This window comes from Haemorhous mexicanus, chromosome 28 (genome assembly GCF_027477595.1).
Source record: "Haemorhous mexicanus isolate bHaeMex1 chromosome 28, bHaeMex1.pri, whole genome shotgun sequence".
NCBI lineage: Eukaryota > Metazoa > Chordata > Aves > Passeriformes > Fringillidae > Haemorhous > Haemorhous mexicanus.
The window spans coordinates 2,614,705-2,623,895 of record NC_082368.1 but is presented as its reverse complement, the minus strand read 5'-3'; the positions used below and the strand labels follow the sequence as shown (position 1 = coordinate 2,623,895).

Sequence of the window (9,191 nt, the reverse complement as noted above, 5' to 3'; positions counted from 1 at the left end):
TGACTCCTCTCTCCTCGGCACTGCTGAGGCCACGCTCGAGTACTGGGGACACATCTGTCTCCCCACTTTGCCATGTCAGTTGTTTTTCACCTGAGCTGGGATCCAAGTATGCTGAACATTGAATCATGAAGGAAATTTATTCTTTTATGCTTTGCCTAAGTTCGGGGCTGTGCCCTCACCTAGTCCATGGCACATCCTGCTGCAGAGAAAAGCAGGTCAGATCTCATAAGCAACTCTTGCTCACAGAATCCCTGAGTGCTTGTCCAGTGCTGGATCCCTACACCTGTTCCCATGTAGGTGATGCAGACTAGTGGTCAGTAGAAGGAAACTTCATTCTTTGAAACTCAGGCCCCATAGAAGTGCTGGAATTTCTGCTGAATTCTGACTGATTCCCTTACTGGACATGGTTCATTGTCTGGTTTCATTGAAGGTTCAATCATCTACTGAATTTCTCTTGTTAAGGGATATTCTGAGTTGGGAAGAGCTGCCTGGAGGTGGGTGATAAGGGCAAAGCAGCCCTGTGGTCAGAGCTCCCCATCTCAGGCACTGTTCTTTCTTGTAAGCAGGAGAATGCTGCAGTTAGCCCTGTCACAGCTTTTGTCACTGAGGACATCCAGAAATATCTTGTGCTACAGCAGTGTTGAGGACAACCCTGTGTCCTCTTCAGGCTGCAAGCTTCAAAGCTGAAAGGGAACCAGGGAAAGCTGCAAATGACAAGAAGGAAAATTGGGGTGGGTATATGAAAGGCACACAAAGGAGTGAGGGAGTGAGAGCTATTCTGCATGGGTTTGTTTTCTGTATTTCTGTTGTTTGCTGTTTTTGTGTTGTGTGTTCTTCTGTCAGAACCTAGGGTGTGTTGTTGTTCTGTAAGGCTGCAGACACAGGCAGAGGCCCCCAAGCTCTCCCATAAAGGCATCAGAACTGATGCTGTTCTTTCTGGAGAGCCAGAACAGGCATAAGGAGAGGGGAGCAGAAGAGGAGCCAGCTTTGCTGCTCCTCTGTGCCCATGGGAATGCAGGAGTTAATTCTTGATGTAGTTTGGTCTTTGTGTTTTGGTTTGGCCATGATTTCTCAACTCTCTTTCTGTCAAAACACACATTTTCTCACTCCACCCTTTTGTTTCTCTCTGCCATGGCAGTGAGGGGGACTGAGTGAGCAGCTGTGTGGGGCTGAGCTGCCGGATGGGGGCAGGGGCAGGAGGTGCCCGCAGCCTTGTCCTGTTCAGTTCTGAATGTCCTCAAGAATGGAACTTAGAGAGCCTCGAGTATTTCAGCTCAGTGTCAGATCCCCCAGAACATTTCCTTCTGCAAGTTAAACCAACCCAGATCTCCCAGGCTCTCCTTATGTTCCCTCCCTTGTGTTCATGGCCCTTCATTGCATTTGTTCCCCTCTGTCCATGTCCTTCCCAGGCTTGGGAGTCCAGCAGGGGACACAGCAGTCCCCAGTCCCAGCAGTGCTGAGCTGAAGAGGGTTCCTCCCCAGTTAGCAAGGAGTCAGGACAACATGCCAGGAGGCTGCATGGACAAACGAGGCTGGGAAAAGGTGGGCCCAGTGCTGAATGGGATGGGGACCAGGTGACAGAGGATATGGGACAGGGCTGAGGTCCTGAATGCTTTATTCACCTCAGGCTTCAGCAGCCAGATCAGCCTTCAGCAATTTCATTTCCGACTGGCCAGGAGGAGAAATCTGTGCAATGTGCCCAATCCATGTCACTGAGCCCCTCTCTAGGCCATAATAAAAGGATTTGTGCAGAAGGTTTCGAGGGAAGTCAGTGCTGGGAGCCAAACTGAATGAAGAATGCACAACATCCACTCTCTCCTCACCCAGCAAGATCCTTGGTCTCAATGTCCAAGGCTGTCAGTTTCCACTTCCCAAAGCCATGCTGACTGTCCCTGAGGAGAAAGGGCTGGGAGCCAAGGCAAGGCACTGAGGAGAAATGAGGCCGTGCTGGACAGGAGCCCAGGCAACGTGCACCAAACCTGCACTTCCCCAAACTGCAGCCTCTGCAGTTCCCAGGACAGATCCTCCTGCACCATCAATGGCACCAGTCCTTCCAGCAGCCCTCCCTGCAGTGCCTTTTAGTGCCACCCAGCCAGAGGGACGTTTCCTGCACCTGCCATTGCCTCACAGGAGCCCTGGGGAGCAGCTGCCAGAAAGAAATGCTGAGAGATCTGTCTTCCCCAGCTGGTGGGTTTTGGTTCACTCTGCTGCAGAACTTTTCCAGGGTGATTCTTGCTCCACAGTAATACATTGCTGCATCTCCTTGCTCTGCTGCCAGGATCTGCAGTGTGCCTCTGGAATTCTCCACACGTTCCTTAAAGCGATCTTAAAAGCCTTTTCCATAATCATCAGGCTCCTCATAAATCCTTTCCATGCCCTGTGGGCCCTGGGGGTACCAGTGCATGTAGTAGCTGCTCGTATCACCTTCCTTCAGGCTGCACCCCAAGCTGACTTCATTTCCTTCTTGCACCGTCACTTCCCTGGGATTGTGCTCCAAGGTCACCTGGCCAGTGACAGCTGCAGAGAGCAAGAGCAAGCCAGAGTCACTCCAAGATTTAGCAGAGGTCAGGGCAGTGCTGGTGGGGCTTTGGACTAGCAGTGGATCACTGCTAGGACAAAATCCTCCTCTTTCAATCCAGCTAACCCAAATGGGCAGAGCTGGTGGCAGCGAGCCAGGATCCCAAGGAAGGAGGCACCACATTTCCTTCCCTCCTTTTCCATGTCAGACAGGAAGCTTTTTCTGATTTTCCCCAGAGAAGCGGGCTGGATTTTCGCTATGGGAGGACAAATCCTTTGTGCTTGCCAAGACAGGATGGTGAGGCACCCATGCTCCTGGCCCTGAAGCTGCTCTGGGTGAGCAGAGCAAAGACAAAGGGCTGTCCCAGGCAGTGGGGCTTGTGCCCTGTGCTGCCATGCCCCAGCTGGTCTGTGCCAGAGGGGCCGCAGTGCCCCAGGAGCAGTGTCCAGTGCCAGGGCAAAGCGCTGGGCCCCGAGATCTGAGTGCAGCAGGGAGGTGCCCTGCGTGTGCCCAGGCTGCAGAGGAGGCAGCTGGCATGGAGGTGCCCAGCTCAGAGGCACAAGAGGAGCAGGGCTGCTCTCCCCGTGCTCCACAGGCATGGCTGGGCAGCTCCAGCCGGGACACAGCTCTGGCTGCCAGCGCTCAGCACAGCTCCCAGAGCCCTGCAGAGCCCAGGGCCACGCTCAGCTCCTGGGGCCATCAGCCCTTGCCTTCACTTACCTACAATGGGCAAGAAGCCCACACACAGGGCACTCCACATGGCCAGGCCCGCTCTCAGTGGCCTCTCTCCAGCTCCTCTGTGCCTGCACAACAGCTCTGCCCACACCTGCCCTGCCTGGGCCTCTGTCACTGCTCTCAGGCCCAGTCCCTGCTGGTCCCTCCCTCTGCCTGTGACAACACTGAGGGGGAGAGGTGGGGCACCAGGAGCAGAACTTGAAGCTCTTGGTGCCCTCCTGGCTGTCTCTCACCCTGGGTGGTCCCCATCTTTCTCTTAAGCCCTCTCCATAGTCACACTTTGTGTGATCCTGTGAAAGAGCCTCGGGCTTCCTTTGGCGTGGCTCAGCGGGAGCACGAAATTGGGAAATTCAATTCCGAAACCTCAACAGCCTCATTTGACATCCAGTGTGTGTGGCATGAAGGGCTGAGATGAGAACAGATCTACCCAGAGTGGGCTGGAGACCAATCTGATCTCAGCATTAGTTGTATCAGGTATGGAGCCACTGGTGCCAAGGCTGCTGGGGCTGTTCCTGTGGCTGTGGGACCTAACCCTGTGTATGTTCCCAAAGGTGCTCCCCATGATGATATTGTGCAGGGCTGTGGGCACTGAGAAGGGGATTGGGAAGAGGCCAGGAACTCTCAGCCTCTGGAGGTGGCTCCTGTCAAGTGTTAGAGAAAGATATTCTCCCAAGGATGATCTGGTAGTGCTCCCAGGCAGTGGAACCCCATGGCCAGAGACTCTATTTGTCATCAAAATAAAACTGTGTGGTCACAGTGCTGTTAGAGGTGCCCACCAGGCTGGGTTGTCTCTACTCTGTCTCCTTGCAGGGTTTGTTTCAATACAGATCACAAACGACAAATGCCCTGGTTGTGGGAGGCTTTGGCATAGTCATGAATCAATTAAGGCCCAGAACTCCGGGAATTGACATCTATTTTCCATGTTGTGCTTTGCAAAGACGGATATTGCCGGGAGCTCTGCACTCCCCAGTCCTGAGGAGTTTTGCTGGGGAAGATCAGGTTCTCAATGCTTCAGTTCATACAATGTCTGCTGACTGAAATATAAGGGAAAGAGAGAAAGAGAACTTGCCCTTGCAGTCATGTAATTAATTATACTCCTAATGAGTTTCTGTTTATGTTTCATCAAACTTTGTCAGGAGGTTTTTCGGATTTTGTGGCACAAAACAGATAGGAAGGATTAGGCCTAGCAGATGCAGGAATATGATTATTACATTGTATTTTAATGTAGTATAAGAAAATTGAAGGGTTAATTGGTACAAAAATATGTTTAGTTGCTCATTCTCATGGAGTTCTTCATGATGTTTTACCATATAACCTCTTGGAGAGAGCTTTGTTCTTTCAGGATGCTTTTAATGTTCTCTGCCACTGGAGAGAGCTCTCACCATTTTGACTTGCTCAGCAGGACAGATGTCAGATACCACACTCTGTGTGTGAGACTCAACAACGGTAAAATTTTTCCCAAATTACTTTAAAAGTTTTATTGAACTTCACGTTGTGGGAGGCCTTGCACTGAAACTGTGGAAATAACGAAGTTTCCTACAGCATTTTTAGCGTTAGAGAATCGCAAGATGTGTAACAGAAATCATTTCATCCACACATTGCATGGGTTGTGCAGAGAAACTCCTTCCATCCCACAAAGTTTTCACTGGAGTTTTCTTGTACATCTACAGTCAAAACCCAGGGAAATTCATTGGTTCCATGATCATTGCTCCCAAGTTCCACAGTTTGTAGTATTTGTTTTTTTATTCATCCTTTCACCTTCAATCTTATTTTGGTTCTCATTCTTGGTTCTCTCATCGATCTTTTCCCAGACCAGGTGTCACTGACTATGCAGGGTTGATGTTTGGAGCTGATGTTCATTAATGGTCTTTATCTTTTGTGTATCTTCTGTGCTGCTCCCAGACTGCTGGGATGTGAAGCTCATAAGGCCTGGAGTGCTGCAACAGTCCTGTGAAAATAACCTTCAGTTCCTTTCCCCCTGGGCAAAGGTGAACAAAACCCCTGAGTACAGGTATAGAAAGAAATTTTGAACTTGTTCTCATTGCTCCCAGTATGAGAAAGGTGTCACAGATATGCAGAAAGATTGAGGCTGGACAGGACCTCTGGAGGTGGCTGGGTGTCCCTGCTCTAGCAGGACTGTCTGGAGCTGTTTGCCAAGGACCATGTCCAGGTGGCTTTTGAATGTCTCCAGGGACAGTGGCTGAACCCCTGGAGATTTGCAAAGGCTGTGAGCACAATCAAATATGGAAGCAAATTAATCTTTAGGAGAAGAAAAGTAGCACTATAAAAATGCTTTGTACCAAAGAGTTCTCCCTATAATTATCCTCCATTATTTTGGAATCAGGACAATATTGTTTTTTTAGGTGTCAGGATATTTCCACATGCAAATATGCTTCTTTTAACAGAGGGTATTTTAATGACCTTTCCCTCCTGTCCATCTGATTCCACTGGTTTTGCCTGAGGAAATATTCTCCAAATACAAATCTGCCAACGAGATTGGGAAAAGGTGTGGAGTGCTTGAAAAAAAGGTTCTGGGTGTCATTGGAAAATCAGGATAGAAATATTGGTGTATGACTCCCCCTGATTGATGGTGAGGTGATATTTCACTGGATTTGCATTTGCCATGCAAATTTCACAGAGCTTCTGCAAGGGCTGAGGCTCTTCCCTGGTGTCTGCAGGACCTGAGGGTCTGAGCTGAGCAAGCTCAGTGCAGCAGCCCCTGCTGTGCCCTGTGCAGAGGCTCTCTTGAAGGCTGCAGGAACTCAGGCAGGGGGAGCAAAGCCTTATTTCCCCTTCAGGATGTGGTTACCTTGTGTTTTCAAAAGCAGGGGAGGGTTGATGCTGCCTGGTGGGACTGAGTCAGAAATGGTGACCACAGCATCCTGCCTGTAGCTTGTGAGAGGGGCATGAGCTGGGGAAGGTGTGGGCTGGGCTCTGTTAGGGAAGAACCAAGTTGCTATGGAAACTATCACTCCATTAAACCTCCCCAGATTATTTTCTGGTGGCCCCTTCCTCCTACTCCTGAGTGCAAATCAACAGCAGGGTTTCTTCTCTGCTGACAGGAGCATTTTCCTCCCTCGTGCCTTCAGCCAGGACTCTCCTCACTTGAAGCTCCTGAATGTGCCAGAGAGACCCTTCCCTGTACAAAGTCTGCAAAAGACAAATTCAGCCAATAGGAAATCTACATGTTTAAAGCTTTATTCCTGATCCCAGTAGGCTTGTAGGGCAGTTGGATTTCAGAAATCCCATCCCAGCTTCAGAAGAAAAAGCACAGAAAACCCACAGCATTTTGGCCTAGCACAACTTTATTTTTGTCCCTACTGCAGGAATCTAAAATGGAAGTGCAATCCATTTGGCAGAAGAAATACAGGCTTAATCAAGAAATGAACAATGTCTGGTTAATTAAATCACTCCAGATTCTACAGAGCTCCTCTTTTCTCCAGTACACACTTTTAGGTATTTAAACTATTTAAAACCTAAATCTAGAAATGGCAGCTCCTGGGCTGGAATTGCCTCAGCAGTGCTACTCCAGTTCCACAGGCAGTAACACAACATGCCTGGGAAAGGTGCTTTTCAAAAGCCATCTATCTGCAGTGAGCACTGGAGTTTTCAAAGCTATTGAAGCAGGTTGGACACTGGTGTGCAAATGCCAGGAGAGTGAGGGGAACTACTTAGCAGGAGGATGAGGATAAATCCACTCTCCTCAGTGTTCAGAGGAGAGGAAACAGCAAAAGCCCTTAAAAGTCTTCAGTGTAAATCAGCAGGCCAGGCAGGAGTGAACAGTGTTGCATGTCTTCAGGGGAAGGTGCTGCCTTGTGCCCTGGGTGGTCTCTGTCAGCAGCTCTGGCCCTGCTTGTTCCACCCCATTGGGCTGCTGGTTCACGTTCTTTCCTGCTCTTCTTCGGGTTCATTCCCCATGTCTGGAAGAGCAACAGGAGGTTTAAAGTACATTTAATGACATTGGGCCTAGGAACCAGTATTTGAGAGCTGTGATCTCCCTTACCTCAGAAAAGAAACAACTTGATGCTGATGAGGGCATTGAAGGCGATGCTCTTTGCCAGCAGGACTCTCAAACCCAGCACAGCCATGGACAGCATGTTCACTCTCTGCCCTCCAGCATCTGCTCAGTGACCAGAAAAGAGGGGAGAGATCATGGTCCAGGTTTTGGTGTTGTGATCTTGGCAGAAAGCGGGAAATCCACAGGTTACAGTTTGAGGGAAAGCAAGGGCAGCAAAGGAACAGCCGAGAGAGAACATGGCAACAACAGGGGAGCAACCTTGGAGCAGCAGCTTGTGTGTGCTGAATGTGTTGTGTTCTGAGTCCTCTGCCCTGGAGAAAATACATTTCCATGTCTTTATCCCCAGAGAGCAATGTAACTTCACACCCTGTTTGGGGAACTCACCTTGTGCTGAGGGCTCTGTGCTGTTGCAAACCCGGTCACTGGCCCCTGACTCTGATCTGGTTCTGTTTGGTTCCCCAAACCCTGTTACTGGTTCTTCAGCCTCCTCAACTGTAGCATGATAAACAAAAGGCTTTTTAAACTATATCGACCTTTTATAGAGGATAAAAAAAAAGTTTAGATGACATTTCTCATTGAAAATCAGAGGAAAGTACAGACTGGGTCTCAGCTGGTCAGCATTAATTGTGACATGAATTTGAACAGAAAATTTCTTCATGCAGTTGCAGGAAACAGAAGTCCTGCATTGTTTTGGTTTTACTATTTCAATGGCCTTCAAGACTAAAAGAGGAATCCCACACAAAAGGACAATTCATGTAATTAAAAAACCCTCACAACACACCCTTTAATTTTTTGTTGGTATTGGATGGACTGTTCCAGCTTTTGCTGCAGGAGGTTTCCTGCAACAGGCTAAAATATTCAGTCATAAGGAAACTCACATATGAAAGAAATAGATTGTGTCTTCAGTCTTCCTCCCAAAAAAAAAAAAATCTTGAAGTTATTAAACAGTTGAAAAACCACTTCTTTTAGATGCTTTGAAACATCTTTCAGCTCTCCCTGCTGAAACCCTAAATGTCATTCTTATTTCTGCTGGCTGCCCAGGGCAGTGCTGTCCAGAAGGAGAACACCAAGCCCCCCACAGGCCACTGTCTCCAGAAACAGGTGACAGCTGTGCCACCAAACTGTACCTGGGTGTGCTGTTATCGTGCGGTTGTCGAACTGGGCCGTGCAGGTCACCTCTGTGTCTTCTGTCACCCTGACCACTTTAATTGCACTGTACAAGCCCTCTGACGTCAAAATGGATGTTCTCTGCTCATAGACCACCTCCTGAGAGGGCATCTCAAAGCTGATGTGCTTTGTAGGGGAGTTCCTTGCCAAACAAGCTGCGTTCCCAGAGCTGCCACCTCCTTCCAGTTTCTTTGATTTCATCACAATGACTTCAGGGTCAGAAGTTTTTGAAATGTCTGTAAAGAAAAGCAAGGTTTTGGTAGGATTGATTTTACTGTAGGCTTGTGCAGGTGCTGAGTGACCCAAAATTTACATGTACTCCACTTGTGACTAATTTGTAACAATCTCCTTTACTGTCTTTTATGTCATTATTGCTTTTCATTAGAGATACAAGTAACAAAAACGATTTCTTAAACTCACAACCAGTTGTCTGACATGAAAACTATTGGTGTCAAAATTATTTCGTTTCCAACAAATCATTGTGGTACTATGATTTCTTTCTTAAACAAAATACCTTTGCCTCTTGGTTAGGTCATGTATGGAGAATAAAGAGTTACCTCAAAAATGTCAGGATTTAACTCAGATTAGCAATTTGAATTAAAGTAAAAATGTGGAACTGAAAGGAATCCTCCAGCAGCCTTCCTTGCCAGAAAGGGCTCAGCTTATGAAAGGCTGTCAGACACATCCACAAAGACTGACGTGTCTGCTTTGACAGGAGCATCCTGCGGGGTCTTTTGGGTAAAGAGAGGTGCA

At 48.4% G+C, this 9,191-nt stretch overlaps 1 pseudogene; it reads right to left on the bottom strand.

Annotated features, from left to right (window-relative positions):
* The window catches only part of LOC132339026 (immunoglobulin gamma-1 heavy chain-like), a 32,670-nt pseudogene that overhangs the window by 14,471 nt on the left and 9,008 nt on the right, over positions 1 to 9,191 (bottom strand).